Below are 23,120 nucleotides of genomic sequence, written 5' to 3' on the forward strand. Positions count from 1 at the left end.
TGCCTGAATTCACAAAAGTATTGAAGGTCAATACTTGAATGACAAGCCAAGTTTTTAGAATCTCAGAAAATAATCCTTTTTTCACTCTACCTGGCTGCCTTGATTATAATCAGAAAATATAAAAGACAAATGTGAAAATTTTATTTTAAGTAACCCTGGGGAATTTCCTTTATTTTTTATTTCTTTCCTTTTATAATTGTACTTTAAAAATCAGGAATCAGATTATTTTTGAGTCACACACATGAAAGATCAAAATAAGACCTTTAAAAAAAATGGTTATGTGGGGCACCTGGGTGGCTCAGTCGGTTAAGTGTCCGACTCTTGATTTCAGCTCAGTTCATGATCTCAAGGTCATGAGACCCATGTCAGTCTCTGCACTGGGCATGAAGCCTGCTTAATATTCTCTCACCCTCTCCCTCTGCCCTTCCCCCCCCGATTGTACACACACTCTCTCTCTCCCTCTCTCTCTCTAAGAAAGAGAGAGAGAGAGAAATGGTTATATAATCTGACAGGAATATTGATGTAATTCTACTGAGGATAAGATTCTCACACGTAGGTTTAGGAAACATCTCCCATTGGTTAATAAGCATTTATTGTGTCCCTTCTATATGATCTAGAATGCCATGGTTACTACAGGAGATTAAAAAAAACATGATTTGATCCAGAAAATATATAATTTATTCAACACATTACCCAAGAGAAAGGGGAGAGTCTTGGAATCAGGAAGAACTTCAACAGAAGAATATATAGATGGAAAAGACCTAGGGCTATTATTTAAGAAGTGTATAATCTGATTATAGATACGCAACTAACTGTGAAGCAATTCAAGGAAAACGTAGTCTTCCTATGACTCATTTGAAGTTGAGGTCCAAAAAGTAAAGCAATCCTTTGAAGGAAGCATAAGTCTAAACCTTCATAAGACATGTTAATTGAAATTAAGGGGGGGAAAAATTACACACACGCACACACACACCCACACCCTCTGGTAACACAAAGACTATTTGAAATATTCAATCAACCTTAATTTGAAGGTGGAAAATTGGTTGATATTCATATTCATGCATTAATAAAGTGTAGTTATAAAGAGCAATATGAAATCTGTATATAAAAGTCAATTTTAAATGAATGTAGATAATTGCAGTGGACAAAATTCAATTAAGCCTTCTTTTAGAGGAAAGCTATAATATTTTCTAATATATTTTTGAACTATATCATATGGTTTATTTCATAGTGAAAATGTATACCAATTGAATCACAGAGCTACTGATCCCCACCCCCCCCGCCCGCCCATGGTACATACTTTGAGATGTTTCCCAAAAGTGGTAATGAGTTTCTTCCAATAATATTTGTCTAGTTTGTTCATACAAACTAGAATATTTGCAGTTTCATTGGAATTTAAAAGTGAAGAAAGGAAGTAGCAGACATGCAAAACCATGGTCATGAAAACAAAATCACACAACTATGTCAAAGGAGGAACAAAGCTTGTGGACTCCTTAAGCTGATGTTCTTTTGCTCTGCTAAATACCTATATTAACATTCTAGTAGACATATTCAGTAGTTTAATCTGTATTTAAATAAAGATGATTTTTCCTTGCAGAATCATCATGAGCACCAACTTTTCTTATTTTTTGAGATATCACAGCTTCTATTAAATATTAAACATTAAAAATAAACTTAGGATTAATGAACTATCTTGGGTATATTCAAAGGTGTAAACTGTGTGGGTAGGCAAGTCTGCGAATGTTGGGATAGCACAACTAGCACCGTGTACTCCATTGCCCATTCTAGAATATAAATTGTGATTCATGACATTGAAATCCACTTCTTTAAATTTTTCATGTGTCTTAGCTTCTTTTAACCTCTACCAATCCACTCTGCTGTTGTGTGTTATCATTAAATATATATTTACATAAACTTTTACTGAGGCCACATAAAAATACTCTTTTGTTATGCTAGAAACAAAACGACTACAATAAGAATTGATGAGTGTAATGGTTCAGACAAAAAAACAAAAACAAACATCAACCTTGATATATATCTCTCTTTATCAAACACAATTTTCAGTTGTTAAAATCTAAAATTTTGGGTTGACAGCCCTAAACCTGCCATCAGGTTATTTTTTCTTATCTCCACAACGTGGCTAGGAAAAGACATAAATGTGTATTTGTGACTAAGATAGAGTACTCTTAAGAGATTTCCCAGGTAGCTCTAAGGAGAAGGTTAAGAAAACATTCTACATTGCCTCTCAGTGTGTGAATGTTCCTCTTTTAAAAACATGGCAGGACCTCCAGCTATTGCATTTACCTAGAGCTGAGAGCAGATGCAAGGCGTTATTTTTCTCCTAAGATAAATGATATAAATGACCTCTGATGTACGATTTATACTTATAAAAGAATCTTGGGGTACTTAGATTATTAATTCTGCATATGATAGCGTTATAACAACAGACTTCACAGAGTAATAAAATTATTCAGACTTTAGCATTAGTCAGATCCAAATCTCAACCCAGCTCTGCCATTTAACAGTTAAGTAATTCTCACATTTTTGAGGCTGTTTTCATCTTAGGAAAAGGGATAACAAAAACTGCCCATTTGATTTTTGTGATAATTAAGCAAGATAATTGAGAACTACCACATTCCACAATTGAGTCACCATTTATATAACATAAAAGTAGCGCCCCTTGGCATTGTGAAGTATAGTAGGCTCGAGTAACAAGTGCAAAGCCCTCACCACAGGGTTACACACAAAATAGATATTCAGTATTTACATTATTCAGTACCATTGCAATAATGAAAACAGTGTGGGTTTGACATACTTTGCATATCAAAACTCTGTTTATTGAGCATAACTACAATGTGTTAATGCCTGCTTTGGATTCCACATGCCTAGGACAATGCCTGGCTCATAGAAATAACTCAGTATCAGTATGTTGAATACATGAAGATCACATTAATCTTGTATGATTGGTAGATCAGGAGCCCTTTGAAAAGTTTTATCCTTCAGTAAGAATTCCCGATGAACTTATGCATAAGGACAAGTAAGATCTGAGACAAATCTCTTTAGTTCCATAAAGCAAAGTAAGATTTTGTCAATTTTTCTTTTTTTTTTTTTAAAGATTTTATTTATTTATTTATTTGAGAGAAAGAGAGAGAGAGAGAAAAACAGCATGAGAGGGCATAGGGTCAGAGGGAGAAGCAGGCTCCCCGCCGAGCCGGGAACCCGATGCGGGACTCGATCCCAGGACTCCGGGATCATGACCTGAGCCGGAGCAGGCGCTTAACCAACTGAGCCACCCAGGCGCCCTTTTGTCAATTTTTCTTATGAGAATGTGTGTGTTAATGGTATACACACAGCATTACTCAAACTTAAAGTAATACTGTTTTGTGTGTGTGTGTGTGTGTGTGTGTGTGTGTATTCTGCATTTAAAAAGAGTGTAGGATGTCTGGCAAATAATACAAACGGTCCCTGACTTAGTTTGACTTAATGATTTTTCGACTTTACGATGGTAAACAAGTGATCCACATTCAGTAAGAACCATACTTTGAATTTTGAATTTGTATCTTTTTCCAGAATGGAGATACATAATATGATCCTGTCTCATGATGCTGAACAGCGGCAGCCATCACAACTCCCAGTCAGGAGGCAATCAAGAGGGTCAACTGCAGTTACGCTGACAACCATTCTGTCCCCACACAGCCATTCTGTTTCTCATTTTCTGTATAGGATTCCATAAGTTACATGAGATATGCAACAATTTCTCATAAAATAGGCTTTGTGTTCGATGATTTCGCCCAACTGTAGGCTAATGTGAGTGTTCTAAGCATGTTTAAGGTAGGCTAGGCTAATCTACGATGTTCAGTAGGTTAGGTTTATTAAATTCATTTTCAATTCATATTTTCAACTTAGGAAAATAAGGGTTTATTGGGACATAACCCAATCATAAGCCAAAGAAGATCTGTATATAATGCTAGCATTAAAGCAGAGACATACTTAAAGAAATCTCAGCAAACATTCAAAAGAAGAAATAAAATCTCATTTGTGAAGTTAACAATGTGGCCTATATTCTACTTTGTGGGGAAATTTACACCAATGATACTGTCCAGAACTGTCTCTATCAGTTTTTCTGGTCCCCTTACTTGCTGAGCATCTATGAGGTACATTATGCTTCCTTTAAGCAGCCTCATCCAAAGATGGCATTCCTCCCTACAGATCCATTTCTGCGTGAATCTTGACTCCGAAACTCACATTTACTGTTTCCACTGACTTTTTAAATGTGAAGAAGAGATTGGCTTTAACAGACTGGCCACTAACACTGTCAGAAGATCTTTGAGCATGATAGGGAAACTGAGCTTCAGATAAATGAACTGGCTTCCCCAAATGGTCTACAGTGGCAGAGGTAACTGGGACTGCTGAGCAGCACTCTTCCTCATCCGGACTCGTAACCTTGCGTAATTCCACCCTGAACAGTGAGTTTAAACCCAACAGAAGGAACAACTTGTCTTCAGCAAGACTATCCCTCCTCATTACCTAAATTACTTTTATTAGACCAGTGTACTTATACTATTCCGTAATATCAAAGTGGTCTCAAAGAAAAGTGGGAAATTATCTTTTACCCTATCTATGTGTCTCCCACAATCCATGTCCATAATAAAAATGATAACTAGCTCCAGCTGCTTTTGGGTATGTTTCTGAATCCTAGTATTCTAACTTCATTAAAGTTTAGGATTCTTGAAGTTAGCCATTAATTCACAGGCCTGGCCCCATGTGTTCACTCTCTCCAAGTTGCTGTAGTCAGTTTCAGTCTCAGAAATGCAGAGTCAGAAAGAGCCAAACAACCAAATGTCACAGGTTCCAGCTTTATAAGCCACTGGGATCTTACAGATTCAGGTCCCAGTCTCTAGCCTTTAAACTTGAGCAGGTAAATCTTTGTTAAGCCTCAGTTTCTTTCTCTCTGAAATTAAGGCAACAACAGTTCCTAACCCATAGAGTTACTGCAAGGATTAATAACTCATAAGGTTATATAAAGGACTTGGCCATTTCTTATGCTGCAAGTTTAGTTTAAATGTCAGCCCACCCTGAAAGTTCTTCCCTGATTACCTTATTTAAATTGGTCTACTTGCTATTCTTTTTAACCTATCATCCTGCTTATCTTCTTTATAACATAATCAGTGATTATTGATTTTGTTCTTTTGTTCAGTAGTTTATTGTTTGTCTCTCCAACAAATCTGTAAACTCCGTGAGGTCTGGGTCTGTCAAGCACAATGCTGGGATAACGCTTCACATGAAATAAATGTTAACCAATGAATAGTGTGCAGTAATCAATTAATAAATGCTTATCATCATAATAATTAGTTTTATTGTATAAGCATCTACACGTTGAATGTAAGTGTTATCCTCTACAATTATGGGCATTAATTCATTTCAGACAACTTGGGATTTAATATTTACATTGTCACAAAATATAAAAAGCTAGGAAAAAATATTGTCAGACTAAGAACTGGATAACTGATCAGGAAAACAGGGCCATATTACTAAAAATTGCATATAATCCATCTCTTCAGTGCTTGAAATCTATCCATAATATCCCTGCTAAGGGCTCATCTGCCACTGCTTAACTGACCTCTAATGACAGGTAGGTTACAATCTTATGATGCAGTTCCATCCATTTTTAGACTGCTCAGATTATTAGGAAATCTTTCATTATGTTGAGCAGAAATCAGTATCCTGGAAGGAAGAACTCACTGGAACCACTTCAACCCCCAAGAATGCATAACACATTTCTAATTATCATTCCTATATTAGCCCCTTATCAAAATAAAGACACCTTTCAAATACTCCTTAATTTTTCTCTTCTCTAAGTTAATTAACTCTACCTCAGTCAATTTAATCACACATCCATATTTGTAGTCATATTTGTAGGACATATCAGCAGATATGGCCACACGTTCAGAATCATAACACAGTGAAGATATTAAATGAACCCATTTTATTTCTATAATTATTTATGGTCCCACAAAGCACTTTCACGTTCCTAATGAGATAGCATCTTGGTTGCACATTCCTTTAGGCATTAGTTTATGGGGCCTTAGCTAGAAAATAGTTCTGGACTAAGCATAATAAATTTTCTATACTTTTGTAGTGAAGAAGGCATGGAGTTATTTTCCCCAGGCTGGTAAGGTAAACCATATTTACGATTTTCCAAATCTGAGTGGCTGGTCTCATGTTTTCTTCTAATAGGAAAATGATGATTCCATTCACTTATTTATCTCAGATATCACATGGCTATCACATTTAGACTTTTGTGGTAGGCAGAATAATGTGTCCCCTCCCCAAAATGTCCATGCCCTAATTTCCAGAACTGTGAATATATTATTTTACATGACAAAAGGTGTTTTGCAGATATAATTAAAGTTAAGGATTTTGAGCTGAAGAGATTATCCTGGAATATCCAGGTAGGCCCAAACTAATAAAATAAGTCCTTGAAAGTAGAATAGAGAGAATAGGTTGGAGAGATTCAAATTGTGGGAAGGACTAACCTCTGTTATGGTTGGCTTTGAAGATAGAGACAGCCATGAGCTAAGGAATTCATGGCCTCTAGAAGCTGAGAGTGACCCTCAGCTGACAGGCAGCAAAGAAAAAGGACCTCAGTTTTACAACTTCAAGCAACTGAATTTTAATTAGCAAAAAAATGGACCCTCCAGGATGACATGCACTTCCTAACACCCTGATTTTAGGTCAGTGAGACCTGTGTCAGATTTCAATCACACTGAATTTTAAGATATCAACTTGGTTATTTTAAGCCACTAAATTTGTGTTAATTTACTACATCGCAATGAAAAACTAATACAGGCTGGATCCCTGTAAATTAGTACCAGTGCTCTGAGGGGGATATAGTTCAATAAATTATAGATTCTTTACAAGCCAGAATTGCATTTCTGAGTCCTCTATTTTGTGCTATTCCACACAAACCTACAATAAACTCACTCCTTCATGCTTGCTAAAGACAAATGGCATAACATTTCGTTAAGTACAGCAAATTCAAAGTTTGGGAATAGTCTTGGTTATCAGATACTTTGCAGACTAGTTCTGTATATGGCAAAGTAATTTTATTCTTAATTTGGGAGAAAAAAGGTAGATATATGTGATTCAAAATTAAGAACAATAAAAGCCTCTTTTGTCTCTCTCCATCTCCTTTCGTTCCTTTTCGTTCCTTTCTTCCCTCCCCTTCCTTTTCTCCCCACACCCACCATCACATCATAAAAGCTTTCAGATTTTTGGAATATAGATAATGAATATCATTTCCATGAAAACTTATTGTACTGTATGATAAGAATATATTTGGCTCCCAGAAAATGATTGACTTTCCTCATCTGTCCTAACACTGAATAAGCCATTTCTTCAACCACAGCTACTAGTTTTGTGGAGTTGTGTGATCAGTGTTTACAACTCATGTGAATATGTTTGCAGCAGAGGAAGAAGAATATTGCTAATGGAAAGTGAAAGTCCTGAATTTGGTGAATCTTCACTGTTACTGCCATAGGATAGTTCCTGGCAGTTCATTAATTCTTAAAATAATTCAATTTCAGGACGCCTGGGTGGCTCAGTCGGTTAAGCAGCTGCCTTCGGCTCAGGTCATGATCTCAGGGTCCTGGGATCAAGTCCCACATCGGGCTCCCTGCCCCGCAGGAAGCCTGCTCTCCCTCTCCCACTCCTGCTGCTTGTGCTCCTGCTCTCGCTATTTCTGTCTCTGTCAAATAAATAAAATAAAATAATAAAAAAAAATTCAGTTTCATCAATTCAATTGCTCAAGTTCATTAATTTTCCAAGAAAAATGACGTTGCCCTCTTGGAGATCTGAGTCTGGCATTCTCAAAAATAAAGGAGTGGTGAGTACAAGAATGTGGCAACCATTAGTATTATTCACTCAATATTTCTAGTTTTCCCTCCAGACATATGCCAGGATTGCACTTTCCTATCCCTTTGAGTTAAATGTGGCCACATTCATGGCTTTGTTCAATAACACATGAGGAGAAGGAATGCATGTCACTTTGGGGTGGAAGGGTTGAGAGTCTGTGTGTAATTTTCACGTTCCTGTTTATCTTTCCTCAGCAATCATGAAAGCATAGAAATGAAACTTCCCTCAGCCTGCAGTCATGAATAAGAAAGACAGGGAATAGTGCAGATCTACCATGCACATACAGTGTAAGTTAAAAAACAACAACAACAACAATAATCCTTTGTTATTCTAGCCACAGACAGGTGAAAGTTGTTTTTACCAAACTATCCTAGTCAGATTCATAAAGAGCTTGATACCTAGAAGTAGAATGCTGCCATATCAAGACCTAAAATGTGTGACCATGGCTTAACAGATGCAAATAATGAACAAATTATTTAAGTGAGAAAATGATAACCTGTCTTATGTAATGGCAAAGCATTTGATGAAGATGTTACTTCTTCTAAGTTGGGAATCATTCCAGAGAAATAATAAACTTGTATCTTTAGGGCAAAATAAGTATATAGAATGTTAATCTTTTGTGTTGTCTGTATTTGGCAAGTACCAGGAAAAAGGAAAAAAAAAAAAAAAAAAAGAGAGAGGAGCTCAGAAAATAATTAACCAGCATATAGTTAGTAGTTAAAGAGAATAAAGACAGTCAATGGATTCAGGGACTTATAGCATAAAATATAAAGCAATACCTTCAGGGGCAAAGTCCACTAAAACTCAAGACATAGTCATCAAAAGTATGACCATCACACCCATTGTTAAAAGCCCTGAAGGGATTAAGGTGTCTCAGAGTAAGGATCCAGCTGTCCTGTAATTCATTTTGATTAGACACATTTGCTGTGGAATGAGAGGCAGAGGGAGTGGTTCTCCTGATGAAACCTAAAAGGACCTCCCTAGGTGCCCATAACTCAGCCTAGAAAGAGAAAGAAGTAATTGGAGTCAGAAACTAAAGAAATACAGCAAAAGCTAAGAAACACAAAATAAAAAGTACCACTAGAGTAGCTAGCAGCACATGGAATCTACCAGTCAAACGGGTAAGGAGCCAACTAAGTTTTTGAGAAAAAGACTCTAAATGCTTAAAATTTTAAAAAGACCCCTGGGCAGAAGGTGAGTTAAAAAAGCTGCTCATCCCTCCTAGGAGAGCATATTCTCACAGGTGCATTTCAGATGTGACCAAGGAGAATGATAAAAAAGAAAAAAAGAAGACTCCCCTTCCCCTACCAAAAGGATAAACCAAAAGAATATGGACTGGGAATCCATAACCAGAGGAGCCAACCCCTCCAACAGAGTGGAAGTATACCTAATCAGAAAAAATATCTAAGCCTCAGGAAGTGTTTATTCCCATCAGCATTTGATCATTACCTTTCAGCTGTAAGAGGAACACAGAATTTTCCCTTAGATTCATAGATCTCCAGGCCAAGAAGTTCCACGGCCAGACCCAATTAAGAGACCCTAGGGTCTCTTTTAGGGTCTGAGACTCTGAGCTGGACACAGCAACTGGTTGTCTCCTCTGAGTTTTCTCTTATGGAAGGAGTAAATGTGCTTCTGCATGGGAACAAGAGTCTCTATCAGTCAGAGTTCTTCAGAGAAACAGAATCAACAGGATGTGTGTGTGTGTGTGTGTGTGTCTGTCTGTCTGTCTGTCTCTCTGTGAGGTCAGATGTAGCAGTGAATTCTGATAGATTATACCTCATCACTCACATGCCATCAATTTTGGAAAGGAAGTCCTTCCTATTTTAAACCACAAAAATTGCTACAAAAAAACCATAAAACTTAGATAGTTAAATAGAAAAGGGAAGTCATTAATTTCACTGCTCGAGTTACAGGGTTTACAAAATTTTTTTAGTGCATTTCTCTTTCAAACTTTCAAATGTTTAAAGTCATGTATGCTTTACGTCTACTTACAAAGAAAAAAAGTATTTACATTGATTCCTTAGAAAGAAGTATTAAAAATAAATGAAAAGATGTCCCTCTCTCTGAGAGAACATCTTTCTCTTAAAAAAAAAAAAAAAAAAATGAGTGGTCTAACACACATACCTCTCCTCCCAGTAATTCAGGGGAAATCAAGTTCTGTGTGGAAGACCAGAGTGAACTATATATAAATGTCAAAAGGATGCCTCTGAGTACTTCCCACTTGCAGGCAAAATCGTCACTTAGTTATAATTGAAATTACATTTTAATCAATATGCCCTTTGCTATTAATCCATTTTCAACTGTCCTAAGAGCCTTTAATAACAGGTTAGGAAAAATCACCCAGCTAATGAATAATTCCAAGGAGAAAAGGGCTGGAATCCCTTTTATTTCTAACTTACCATGTACAGAATTGACATATATATTTTGTATTCTTGATACTCTTGGAAGAACCTAGCATTTCTTTGTGTACTTGAGATGCCTTTCTTGGCGACTAAAAAAAAAACATCCTCTGTGTTTTTTACTGGTGATGCAAATTCGATCAGCTATCAACAAATACACATTTTCTTAGCTCCCTTTAGTTGTCAATGCCTGTTGTGGCTTTCTTTATTTATTGATTTTATTTAGTACAATGGCAATGCATATTCATTTAAGAAATATCAGAGTATTCTTAAAAAAAAAAAGCTCTTAAGATCCTTAACACTCAGGATACTCCCTCGCTAAACATTAGGTCCATTATCACTGATGCATGTTCACTCGGGTATTTTCTGTATTTACATTCCTTTTAAAAAGAAAACGTATTTACAATGATTTTTTTATTCAACAATTTATTGTGATACGTTTTCTTTTTAATAGGTATGTGTGCAAGATTTTTAAAAAGTTTCTATGGTATTTCTTTGTAGGTATCGATCTTGACTTATTTCACCAAGATTCTAGTGTTAAAAGCATATTGTATCCAAATTTATATTATTAGAAACTGAGCTGGAATAAACATGCTCATAACGTTGGGTGCTAGCCTTCACTATTTTAGTTGAATCAATTACCCCAAATAAAATATTGGAGTAACACACATAATTTGAGTATTTTACATCCTTGCTAAATCTAGAAAGTTTTTATCAACAATGTAGGGGAATCATTCAGTGTTTAAATATTAACTAATTTGATGAATACTATCTTAGTCCATTTGGGCTTCTATAACAAAAGGCCATAGATGGGGTGGCTTAAACAATAAACATGTATTTCTCACAGTTCTGGAGGCTGGGAAGTCCAAGATCAAGGAGCCAGCAGGTTTGGTGTTTGGTGAACAGCCCCCTCCTGGTCCGTAGACATATGTCTTTTTGCTGGGTCCTTACATTGCTTGAAGTGCCAGGAATCTTACTGGGGGCTCTTTTTTTTTAAAAGATTTTATTTATTTATCTGACAGAGAGAGAGAGAGAGAGACAGGAGAGAGGGAACACAAGTAGGGGGATTGGGAGAGGGAGAAGCAGGCTTCCCGCCGAGCAGGGAGCCTGATGCGGGGCTCGATCCCAGGACCCTGGGATCATGACCTGAGCCGAAGGCAGACGCTTAACGACTGAGCCACCCAGGCACCCCTGGGGGCTCTTTTAAGGACACCAATCCCACTATGAGGGTTTCACACTCATGACTTAAGCACCTCCCAAAAGCCCCACTTCCAAATACTATCACACTGAAGATTTGGTTTCAACATACAGATTTTGGGGAGGGGGGACACCAACATTCAGTGTATAGCAGATGGCGATGCTGTTCTGTTCTATTATTTTGATTTTTCTTTATCATTAATAAGCATTAATATTTTTCATACATGTCTTGTCTCTTTTTGTTTGTCCATTTATTAGTTGCCCATTTATGTTCTTATCTGGGTCATGTTTACTGAGGACAAAGGAAGAGGAGAGAACATAATGTACAATATAGAGGTCATGGGGAAGAAGCAAAGGAGGTATTCTCCCCAGTAAAGCATGACTGCCTGCTGGAAAGTAATCTCTTCCCCTGGAGACTTGTGATGAATTTGGCATTTGTACTGAATGCCAAAGCAAACATGCAATTTAGCAAAACTCTAGTCTGACTGGTTCTTGGCATTTATGTTGATTAAAGGAAAAACAAGTTAGACTTTGACTTTCTTTTTTTAACCACCTGTTAGCAGGTGCTATCAGCACCGTTAACAGTAAAGGTTAGGATCCTTCTACATTAAAGTAAGTGTTCAAAGGAAATCAGAAACATTTATCAACTATCTACAGTGTTTTAGAATGTGGAGTAAGAATTTACTGTTACATTCTATTACCAATAGACCTGTAAATATTCAGCATCCATTTTATCCATCTTTATTCTCCCAGGGCCTAGAATAATGCCTGGCATATAGTAGAAGTTCAATAAATGCATAAGTATCTTCAGTTTTTAGATTTAAAAACCGACGATCAGAGAGATGGAATCTTTTTGGGTTTTTTTTTATGATTTTATTTATTTATTTGACAAAGATAGAGAGAGAATGCAAGTAGACAGAGCAGCAGGTAAAGTGAGAGGGAGAAGCAGGCTCCCCACTGAGGAAGGAGCCCGATGCAGGGCTCGATCCTAGGACCCTGGGACCATGACCTGAGCCTAAGGCAGCCGCCTCACCAACTGAGCCACCCAGGCACCCTGAGATGGAATCATTTTTAACATGGTAACACAACTAGGAAGAAATAGTCTCAGGATTCAATATCAATTTGTTCTGACCTAAACTCTATGCTCTACATATTTCCTATAACATCTCTTCCTTACTTTCCTCTTGTTATACATTTTTTTTTTTCTGGCAAAATAAGCCAAATTATACTATGAAGCAACCCAGTGACATCAGTAGCTTAAAACAGGGAGGGTTCCCTGTTGTGCATACTGGGTAACAATTGCAAGTTGACAGAGGACCCTCTAGGTAGTTTATACTCCCTAGACCATTTATAGTTACCAAGGCTAAGGAACAAAGAGTTTGCCGGATTTTGTCTTAGCTTATTAAAGTTCCAGCCAGAAGTGACATCTGTCACATTACACTGGTCAAAGGAAGTCATTTAATTTCTTGAGTGTCATGAAACTTCATGGAGCCTGGAGGGTGGGAAAGTGAATTTGGGTGGGCCCAAGGAAATTCCAAGCATAAGTAGAAGTGAAAGAGGATGGCAGGAGAAGCAGATCAGAGAAAGAGGTGTGAGGATGGTGCACAGGAGAAAGAAAAGCTACAAAGTTGTGTTACCTCACTCTCGTCAACAAATACTCAGATGACTCTGTGATAGTTAATTTTATGTGTCAACTAGATGGGACCATAATACCTAGATATTTGATCAAATATTATTGATGTGTCTGTGAAGGTGACTTTTGGATGAGATTGGCATTTAAATCTGTGTACACTGAATAGAGCCTGTTGTCCTCCACAATGTGGGCAGGCCACACCCAACCAGTCAAAGCCTTTTTTTTAAAGATTTTAATTATTTATATATTTTTTTGGGAGGGGAGGGAGCGCGGGAACATGAGCGAGGAGGGGGAGGAGCAGAGGGAGAGGGAGAGAGAGAATCCCAAGCTGACTCCATGCTAAGTGAGGAGCCCAATGCAGACCTGATCTCAGGACCCTAAGATCATGACCTGAGCCAAAATTAAGAGTTTGACTCTTAACCAATTGAGCTACCCAGGTGCCTCAAACCAGTCAAAGCCTTAATAGAACGAAGGTTGATTTTCCCAGAGCAGGAAGGAATTCTGACTGCAGTCTATCTTTGTACTAGAACTGCAAATCTTCCTGAATCTCTAGTCTGCTCCCTTTCTCTCTCTCTCTCTCTCTCTCTCTCTCCACACACATACGCACAGCGGATCAATTCCTTCATTTAAAGGAGATCATTTTTGAATAGGTGAAAGGCAATACCCACAGGCATTAGTCCAACTTCTAATAGGCAGCAAAATCTTCAGGCAGATAGAGTACCAAAGTTAATACAGAGAGGGATAAAATTTGTGTGGTCCAATAGGACCACATACACACACACTGGGAAATTTTGAAAGCAATATGTGCATCTTAAAACTTGTGGAATTTGCTAATTCACAATATGGAAGTAGGTGCTTATCAGTGAATGCCACTATAACGGAAGCGTCTATTTTTTTTAAAACTGCACCAAGTATCTGTTTCATTAAATAAAAGCTCCTATTCAACACTTACTCTGTGACAAATAGTTTTCTTAAAGATATCTAAAATTAATTATTATAAAAGTATATAGTAATTCAGAAAAATTCTTGGCCTATAGATGTGAATACTGTTTATACCTTAAGATTAAAACTATATTAAAATGATGTAAATGTACAAAAATTATAATAGTTCTAGGTTAGAGTTATAAACTTTTTTTTCTCAATTTCTCAAACTCTATAATCTTTTATAATTTTAAAGCAGAAAACAAATTTCAAACACTCAAATGCTGTGGAAATATTTTGGTCGGTGATTAGATATAGGACTAAGTTTAATATTAAGAACTGCCTCTTTCCTTTAATACAGACATTAAAAATGTTCAGAGGGTAATTTGTGTATTTGAACAAAAAGGCATATTTCTCATTTGAATTCTTCTCAGCTGGAAAAGATCCAATTCTGTTGCTTTGAGACATCTCCTCTTTAAAAATACAAAATAAATAAATAAATAGCAAAACATTAAAAAAAAAAATCTCTGACTTTTTAAATGCGAATACCAAGATAGCCAAGACTTCCTTTGTGGTTTGTTCTTTTTTGTTTTTTTGTTTTTTTGGTAAATAGGGGCACCCACACCACAAAACTAATGGCTTTATCAAGGTCTTTTAAAAGAGTTCCACTACTGGCCATATCAGTCAATTACCTCCTAACACTTTTATAAGGAAAAATTAAATGGGTGAAAGTTCGATTTATAACCCTGGTAGGTTCAGCAGAAATTCAATGCTATCCATCCATTGGGAAAAAGAAAAGTACAGAGGAAATGGTACCACCTTCTAATAATTCAATTCCAGAATGTGTTTTAGGGGCCAATCTCAATGTATGGAAGGAAATGACAAACATGGCTAAGGCAATATTTTCTCGTATTTTCCCAAGACTTCTTTTTGTATTAACATGTAGTTCATGACTATTATCTAAATATTTACATTTAATTTGTTGCTTGCTACTATTAGTGATCAATTTTGCAGACTTATAGTCAATATGACAGTAATTAAAGAATCTCAAAGAGAGACATTATAACACACTCCTGATAGGAAATATCTGGCATGTTCAGATGAAGGTAATTCAAGGAGAGTTAAGTTTAAAGGGGGTTATTTACAAAGAGGTACCCAGGATGTAGAGGTACCCAGAACGTAGGGATGCAGGGCTCTGAGGTAGTAAGACAAAAGGAGTTATTAATACCTCTAGGTCAGAAGGAAGTAGGTGGGGAAGCTGTTCATGTAAATAGTGTCCACAGGTTTCACCCATGGAAGGTAGCTTTGATGGAAACAGATCTGTGGCTGAAGGATCTGGCCAATCTTAGATAAACGTGCAGAAAGGGATCCTACAGAGTACCTTGATCTCACTTTTCCTTTTTATTATCTCTAGGTGGTGCTCTCCTTTGGCCAAAAAAGGGACTAGAGCCCTCTGATCTAGCATCTGCAGGTCAGTCTCCAGAGCAGAGGGCAGCATAAAACGAGTAAACAAAGGAAAGCCAACTAAACAACTACATGGAGCCCAGAGAGTAAATTGGGGTTCTTACAGGTTAGTGTCTGTGATATATCCTGTACGTTCAGGGTTGCAGGGATTAGCCTAATGCATGCGCCAAGTAGTTACAGAAGAGGCATAGACCAGAGTCATCCACGTCACTGAGTTACAAACTGAGAGACCTCCCACATTAAGTCTTTATGGGTCCCCCTTAATTGTTAATGATTCTAGATTTTTAAAATGTTTTTGCTTTGGAAATTATTTAGATTTTGCAGACTCCCCTATGATAAACAGTGATCCTATGAGTGAGTATGACACATCAAAGAATTCAAATTTTAAGTCTGCACATGGGCCACTTTCTGCTGGGGGAAAAACAAATTAAATCCACCATGCTTTTCTTAAATAAATGATTTCTCTTTACATAAAATTACAGCTAATGAGAAAATAGAAAAGTTAATTAAACAATAAATTATTTAGCCCACAAGCCACCAATCACTTTGGTTTTGCCTGATTCCTTTCCAGAGACTCCTAAGGTCTCCTAAGGCCTGAGGAAGGTGCATGGTGGAGAAAATTTAATCCATGGGTTTCAGTGCGTGCAGCCTGTAGGTAATAATGGAAACAGTGTTTCAAAAAGGAGTCTTAGAAGATTGGACCCGGGGAAAATATACTCAACTCAGGCTGCTGATCCACATGAGTTAGAAGAAGAGGAGAAGCAAACAGGGAAAAACATGAGAACCTATTTTGGAAAGACAAACAGGAAAACAGAGAGAAAGTGAGTGTGGAGTAATTCCTAAGTCTGTTCAGGTATCTAACACAGTTTCTTGAGGATTTTCTATCTAGTGGGCACTTATTGGGTACATTGAAAGGACCCAGAAGAGGATTTTATGGTTTTATTCTCTTGGAAATGATGTAATCAATGGTTTTTCTTTTAGCAAGTGGTCACAACCACATTTTTATGCATGCATATGTGTATATATGGATAGATAATTCTAATTATTTAAATGCAGGGATCATAAATACAAAGCACATATATCATGATTCATTCAGCATAGCATTTTTAAAAAATTATTTTAATGATTTGAAATGGTTTTTAAAAGGCTATCTTATTTCATGTTCATAGATTTATTTCTGGGACAAAATATTTTATCAAAGGTAATACTAATGTGGTTAGCACAATGTTAAAGGATCCTTTAAGGCTTAAAGTATTAATTCAACTCAGTAATAATTATTAACTGGCAAGCCCTTTGTTAAGAGATGTGAGAGCTAAAGAAATAACCAAATTATTGTCCTGACCTCCTGAGATGCTGAGGAAGTGATGAGGCATATATAGTTAATAAGAATTAAGACAGATTATGATATAGTATGTAAGAGAAGTATTTGCAATATGACCATGGATTGAATGACAGAAAAGGGAACTATTGTGGTGAGAGTAATTTAAGCAGTGCTTGAAGCAAAATTTTAACACTCAGGTAGAGAGTGGGAAGTGAAAGGGTAGCTAAAAATAACTCATTTAATCATTGAGCCCTTACCATCTTAGATATTGTGCCAGATACTGGAAATATATGGCACAACAGAATAAAAAGAACCCCTTCTCTTGTGGAGTTTACCATACTTGGCAAAGAACAATGACAGTTCTGTAAGGAAGTTTGAATGGCTAAAAGGAGCTAAGTTGGGAGAAAAACTGAGAACAGTGAGATGAAAGAGATTTGTTTTGGTTTGGTTGGTTGAATTTTTCCATGATAGGGGCAACATATATATGTCTGGTTTTTGTCTGTGTGGAAGGAACCAGGAAAATGGAGAGATGCAAATCGGGGAGGAATAGCTGATTTAATAAAGTTGGTAAAAAAAAATGGAAAGTGTTGGGATTAAAATCTAATGTAAGAGGTTATTTTGGGAAACAAGAAATACACTACAGATAGAAACAGAGATATTTTAAGGTCCAATGAAGAAAAATTTAGTGATGTTCACATCGGATAGCCTTATCTTTCCTAGAAAGCAGGAGGCTTTTTTATCTGAAACTGAGCAAGTCTGGGAAAGATATGAGTCCTAGAAGCACAGATATTTTGAATAACCATGAAAGTGTGGGAACACTTTAAGTGGTCAAATCCCACTGGGGACCAGTAGGGTCAGGCAGCATGGAAATGGTGAGTAACTAACCGATGTGTCAGCAAACAGGCAGGATCCTTGCCTGCATGGGGCATTTGATCTGGTGAAAGATCCATAAAATATTCCAATAACAACGTAAGTAAATATTACTCCGGCAATTGGCTAAGGAAGTATAACAGGGGATAAGGTTGAGAGAGAACAGAACGGTAAGAGAGAACCCCAGTACAATTGGCTGACTTCCGGTTCAGGGAGGCAAATAAAGCTCAGCATGGTGTCTGGTGGACCAGAATGACAGAAGGATAAAAGGAGGGTAAATAGAGGGTACAGCAGGAGTCAGAGAGGGGAGTAGGTGGGAACACGTGCAGTCGCTGTCAGAAAGCAGGCTTTCCAACTTTTACTGGAAGCAGAGCAGTTACGAGAGACAAAGTGGTCTCAGGTACAAGTGCAATGTGTGTGCTTTGAGGGAAAATCAAGCTCTGTCACAGGTGCACACGCAAACCTCGCCGTACCAGTGAGAGCTCACCCATACTAAGGATCCAGCAATTAGGCACATTAATTCACAGCTGACTCCAAGGCACTTTAAATCACATACAAGATACTTTTTCTCATGTTTTAAAAGCTGTTAATGTAGTACTCAAATACCTTCAGTGTGTCGGGTGTTCCAGTTGATTTGGTTCCACTCTCGCTGGGTGATCCTGCAGCCTTGCAGGACAGAGAACCATTTCTAGGAAAGAGATATAATTAAAACACAACATTACACTTAAGGAAGTTAGAAAACAGCCCAAGCAAAAAGTATGGGAGTGAAAAGCTACCGAAAAGAGTAACTCACAGGGAAGAATTTCTATTTCTCTATGGTTTCCAAGTGTATATTCATTTTACAGTATGTCATGTTTGAGGTTTGTGAGAATAAATCAAAGAACCCTCATTTACAATGGAGGCAAGAGGCCCTAAAGGGGGAGCTCTCGTGTGGGTGCCACTCCCTGAAGCCTGTGTAACCAGCAAAATGAAGGAAGATGAAAATTATTTCCATAAGGAAGCCCATTTTTCACATGGGAATTTCATCTCCTGCTTTTAAGAAAAAGAAGAAAGTTCTCTTTCTGCCTCAGCAGCCACACGCTCACCATTGCCTGCAGCCAGGGAGGCAAATACAAGCTCAAACTTTTTCCTCTCTAATGAACTTTTGTTCAAAACAATCCTCCCCAATCTCCTCCTAAAGCCTAATTAAAGCTGATTACCCCATTGTCTCTTCAGACTTGTCTGTAGTTCACCATAGTTTGCCTGTCCTGAATTACAATTCCTCTGCTATTCTCGAATAAATTCATCTTGCTAGTAAAATAACTGGCTATTGTATTTTGGAGGTTGACAGGTGTTTTCCAGAATATAAAAGGCTTTTTAGAAATGATAGTAATCATAATATTTAGTTTATCAAATTTTTCTTTCTACTGGACTGTTGACCAAGATGTTCCATAAAGGCAAAAAGGTGTATCTACTACCATTTACTCCCTTCTTTCTTTGCACACTCTATTTTAGGCAAATCAATTTATTACTCATCCCTGAACATGCTCTGCCTTTTCCTGCTTCTGTGGCATTGCTCATGCGATCTTATCTGCCCGCAATGTCATTATTATTTGTCCATTCCCATTTCTTACCCCAAAAAACTCATTAATACCCAGCTCAAATATGACCTTTTCCCCCTGAAGCTGTCTATTAAATTTAATCTCTATCTTATTCATGTTCCCACAGAGTGTTTTTTGTCATTTATTATGAGACCTCTAAGCAGGGTTCTTAATTCTATCCTTCTGCCTTTGAGCTTTAAAGGTAGGAAGAATGTTTCATCTGTGAAAGTTGTTTGGTTGGTTTTCCCTTAATCACTATCTGCCCTGTGCACATAATGGACACTCAAATATAATGGACAATTGCTTCTTACTTTATCTTGGTGTAAATCAGGCATTTAGTAATAATACTCAGTCAAGACTTTACACTATACCCACCAGATATGTCTTTTCAATTGAAATATTGTATTTACATGGCTTCCAAAGCATCATTCCCTCCAGTTTTCCTTCCCTAATCTGTTATACTTTCCTAGGCTACTCTGAGGGTTTCTTCTCATTTTTCCAGCCTTGTACTAATACAATGCACCATGGCTCACATCTTGAACATCCCCTATTTTCTATTAGACCACCTCCCTTTAAGAGCTAATCCAAGCTTATTATTTTAAATATCTTTACATCCAGGGATGCCTGGGTGGCTCAGTCAGTTAAGCGTCTGCTTTGGCTCAGGTCATGATCCCAGGGTCCTGGGATGGAGTCCCACATCGGGCTCCCTGCTCAGTGGAGAGCCTGCTTCTCCCTCCCCTACTCCCCCTGTTTGTGTTCTCTCTCACTCTCTCTTTCTGTGTCAAATAAATAAATAAAAATCTAAATATCTTTACACCCAAATTTCTATTTTAGCCCATACTTTTGCATGAGTACCATACCTAAGTCAACTGTTTACTGGATAGACACACTTACAGTGCTAATAGGCAATTTAAAATTCGTATATCTAAAACTGAGCTCCAATTTGCTCCTCCTAAAATTTCTTCTCAGGTAAGGGCAACTTCATTCTACCATTTGTTTTTTCATTCCAAAACACTCAGAGTCACCTTGCCTCTACTCTTTCCTCCACACCCCATATCAAGTATGTTAAAAAATCTCACTGGTGTTTACTTCAAAAGATATCCCAAATGTGTCTAAAATAGGACTACTTTCCCCCATCTTCACCTCTAAAATATTGGTCCAAGCCACTGTAAGTAGTTTTAAGTTTTTGGCAATGGAGTCTTCTTATTTTATTCTATCTCTTCCTTTTGTCTATTCTCAAAATGCAGCCAGAATAATTCTATTAAAAGATAAATCAGATTAAGTCTCTTCTCTTCTCAAAACCTTCTAGTAGCTCCCATCTTGTTCTAATAAAAACCAAAATCACCAAAAGGTTAGCAAAATCCTACATGATCTGCTCCCATGTCAGCTCTCAGACATCTCTTCTTGTTCACTGTGCTCACACCACAATGGCCTCCTGGCTTTTGCTCAAAAATCCCAGGTATGTTTCATCCTTTGAGCTTTGCTTCTGCTGTTCCCTCTCCAAGAAATGCTCTTCTGCTGATCCAGATGAACCTCTTACAGACCCCCACTGGGTATTTACTGCTATCCATTCACTTTTTTCAGTAAAACTTCCTTGTCTGCCCTATTTAAAAGAGGGACACCCAGCACCTTGTACTGTCTATCCTTGTTTATACCTTAATTTTTCTTTAAAGTGCTTGTTCCATCTGATAAACTACATCTTTCACATATAGACTTTTAAAAATGATTCTTTTCAGGGCACCTGGGTGGCTGAGTTGGTTAAGTATCTGACTCTTGATTTCCAGTCAGGTCATGATGTCATGATCATGAGATCGAGCCCCATGTAGGGCTCTGTGCTCAGCATGGAGTCTACTTGTTCCTCTGCCCTTCCCCCTCTCTCAAATAAATAAATAAAATCTTTAAAAGAATAAGTTTAAAAAATCATTCTTCTCTTCCCATTAAAAGCAAATCAACTCCATGAGGGCAAGAATTTTCATTGATTTTATGTACTGCTGTACTTCTAGTGCCTTGAATTATGGCTGATACATGGTAGGGGCTTAAATATACTGTGTTGAAGGAGTTTATTCTTTTGATGTGAGAAAACCTAAGGTCCACCTCCTGTTTCACCATATTTTGCTTGTGTAACTTCATTCTGAGTCCTAGATCCTTAGCAATAAGACTAACATAATAACATTAGCTCAATCACTTTCCCAAGGGAGCTGAGTAAATAAAATGAAACAATCAGTAAAAAATGTAATTTGAGTATCAAAAGGCACTAAATAAGACATGACAACTTGAATATACAACATAGTTGAGTCTTACTTCAATCCTGATACAAATCGTGTATTGTATTACAATCTACACATTCATGTTTTTCAGTTATTTTCAGAGATCTGACTTAGTTCATAAAGTTAATTTGTGGTGAGCTCAGGCCATTTTCGACCATAATAACTATTATTAACATCTAAAAAATAAGTGATTTATATTGGCCAGATTTATAGAGCAAGGAAAATATGTCCTATAATAATAAAATTAACAATGATAGCAATAATATCTGACAGTTTTGAGCACTTATTACACATCAGGTACTACTCTAAGTGATTTCCTGTATTATTTCATTTAATTCTCAAATAAGCCGGTGAGGTTGCTACTATAATTATCTCCATAGAAAATGGGAAAACAGGCATAGAGAGATTGAGTAATTTGCACAGGGACACAGCTAGTAAGTGGTGAAACATATGTCAATCTAGGTAGCTTTGCAATACAAAAACCAATTTTTTTTAAAATTGAAGTAGTGTTGACACACCATGTTACACTAGTTTCAGGTGACCAACACAGTGATTTGACAATTCTATACATTGTGCTATGCTCACGAGTATAGCTACCATCTGGCACCATACAACATCGACTATATTCCCTATGTTACTACTTTCTTTTTTAAAAAAGATTTATTTATTTATTAGGAGAGCATGCAAGCAGGTGGGGGGAGGGGCAAAGGGAGAGGGAGAGAGAGACTCTCAAGCAGACTCCACAGTAAGCATGGAGCCCAATGCAGGGCTTGGTGTCATGACCCTGAGATCATGACCTGAGTCAGATGCTTAACTGTTTGAGCCACCCAGGCGCCCCTCCCTATGCTGTAACTTTCATCCAGGTGACTTTTTCATTCCATAAGTAGAAGCCTGTACTTCTCACTCCCCTTCACCCATTTTGCCCACCCACCCATCTCCCTCCCCTCTGGCAGCCATCAGTTTGTTCTCTGTATCTGTGGGTCTGTTTCGGTTTTTGCTTGTTTACAAAAACCAATTTTAATTCAAAATCATTTCCCCAGTTTTATTGAGATATAATTAGCATATAACATTGTACAAGTTTAAGGTAAACAAGATTTTAGCCACAATATACATAATTACCTCAATAAGTTTAGTTAACACCCAAAACCTCACATTGTTACAATTTTTTCCTTGTGGTAAGAGCTTTTAAAATGTACTCTCTTAGCAACTTTCTGACACACAATGCAATATTGTTAACTATAGTCATGTTGCCATTCCCAGAATATATCAATTGGAGTCAATATAACAGAGTTCCCCAAAGCTAGTCACTTTTACACCTGAGGAAGTTTAGTGAGTATCTAGAAGCCTAATAATGAGTTAAAAAAAATGGAGTAACTGATACTGTGGTGACATTCTTTAGGACCTGGTTACTTTATGGTATTTATTTGAGAAGCATTCTCAAAAGTAATTCACTCTTCTTTGTAATTGCTTCTGTGAACTGATTCATTGTAATGTTGGAGAGTAATGGCAGTTACTCACTCTAGGATTACCAAGAGCCAATAAAAGAGTTATGAC

General features: G+C 37.2%; 1 protein-coding gene across 9 annotated transcripts in view; it reads right to left on the minus strand.

Annotated features, from left to right (window-relative positions):
• LRRC4C (leucine rich repeat containing 4C) overlaps positions 1-23,120 on the minus strand; it is a 1,196,081-nt gene that overhangs the window by 682,315 nt on the left and 490,646 nt on the right. For all 9 annotated transcript variants that reach the window (XM_032413925.1, XM_032413926.1, XM_032413921.1 and 6 more), the window contains one exon: positions 18,326-18,407. The gene's annotated coding sequence lies outside the window, so the exon portion shown is untranslated. The remainder of the gene's footprint in view (positions 1-18,325; positions 18,408-23,120) is intronic.

The sequence above is a fragment of the Phoca vitulina genome, unplaced genomic scaffold (genome assembly GCF_004348235.1).
Source record: "Phoca vitulina isolate PV1807 unplaced genomic scaffold, GSC_HSeal_1.0 scaffold16, whole genome shotgun sequence".
In the NCBI taxonomy this organism is placed as follows: domain Eukaryota; kingdom Metazoa; phylum Chordata; class Mammalia; order Carnivora; family Phocidae; genus Phoca; species Phoca vitulina.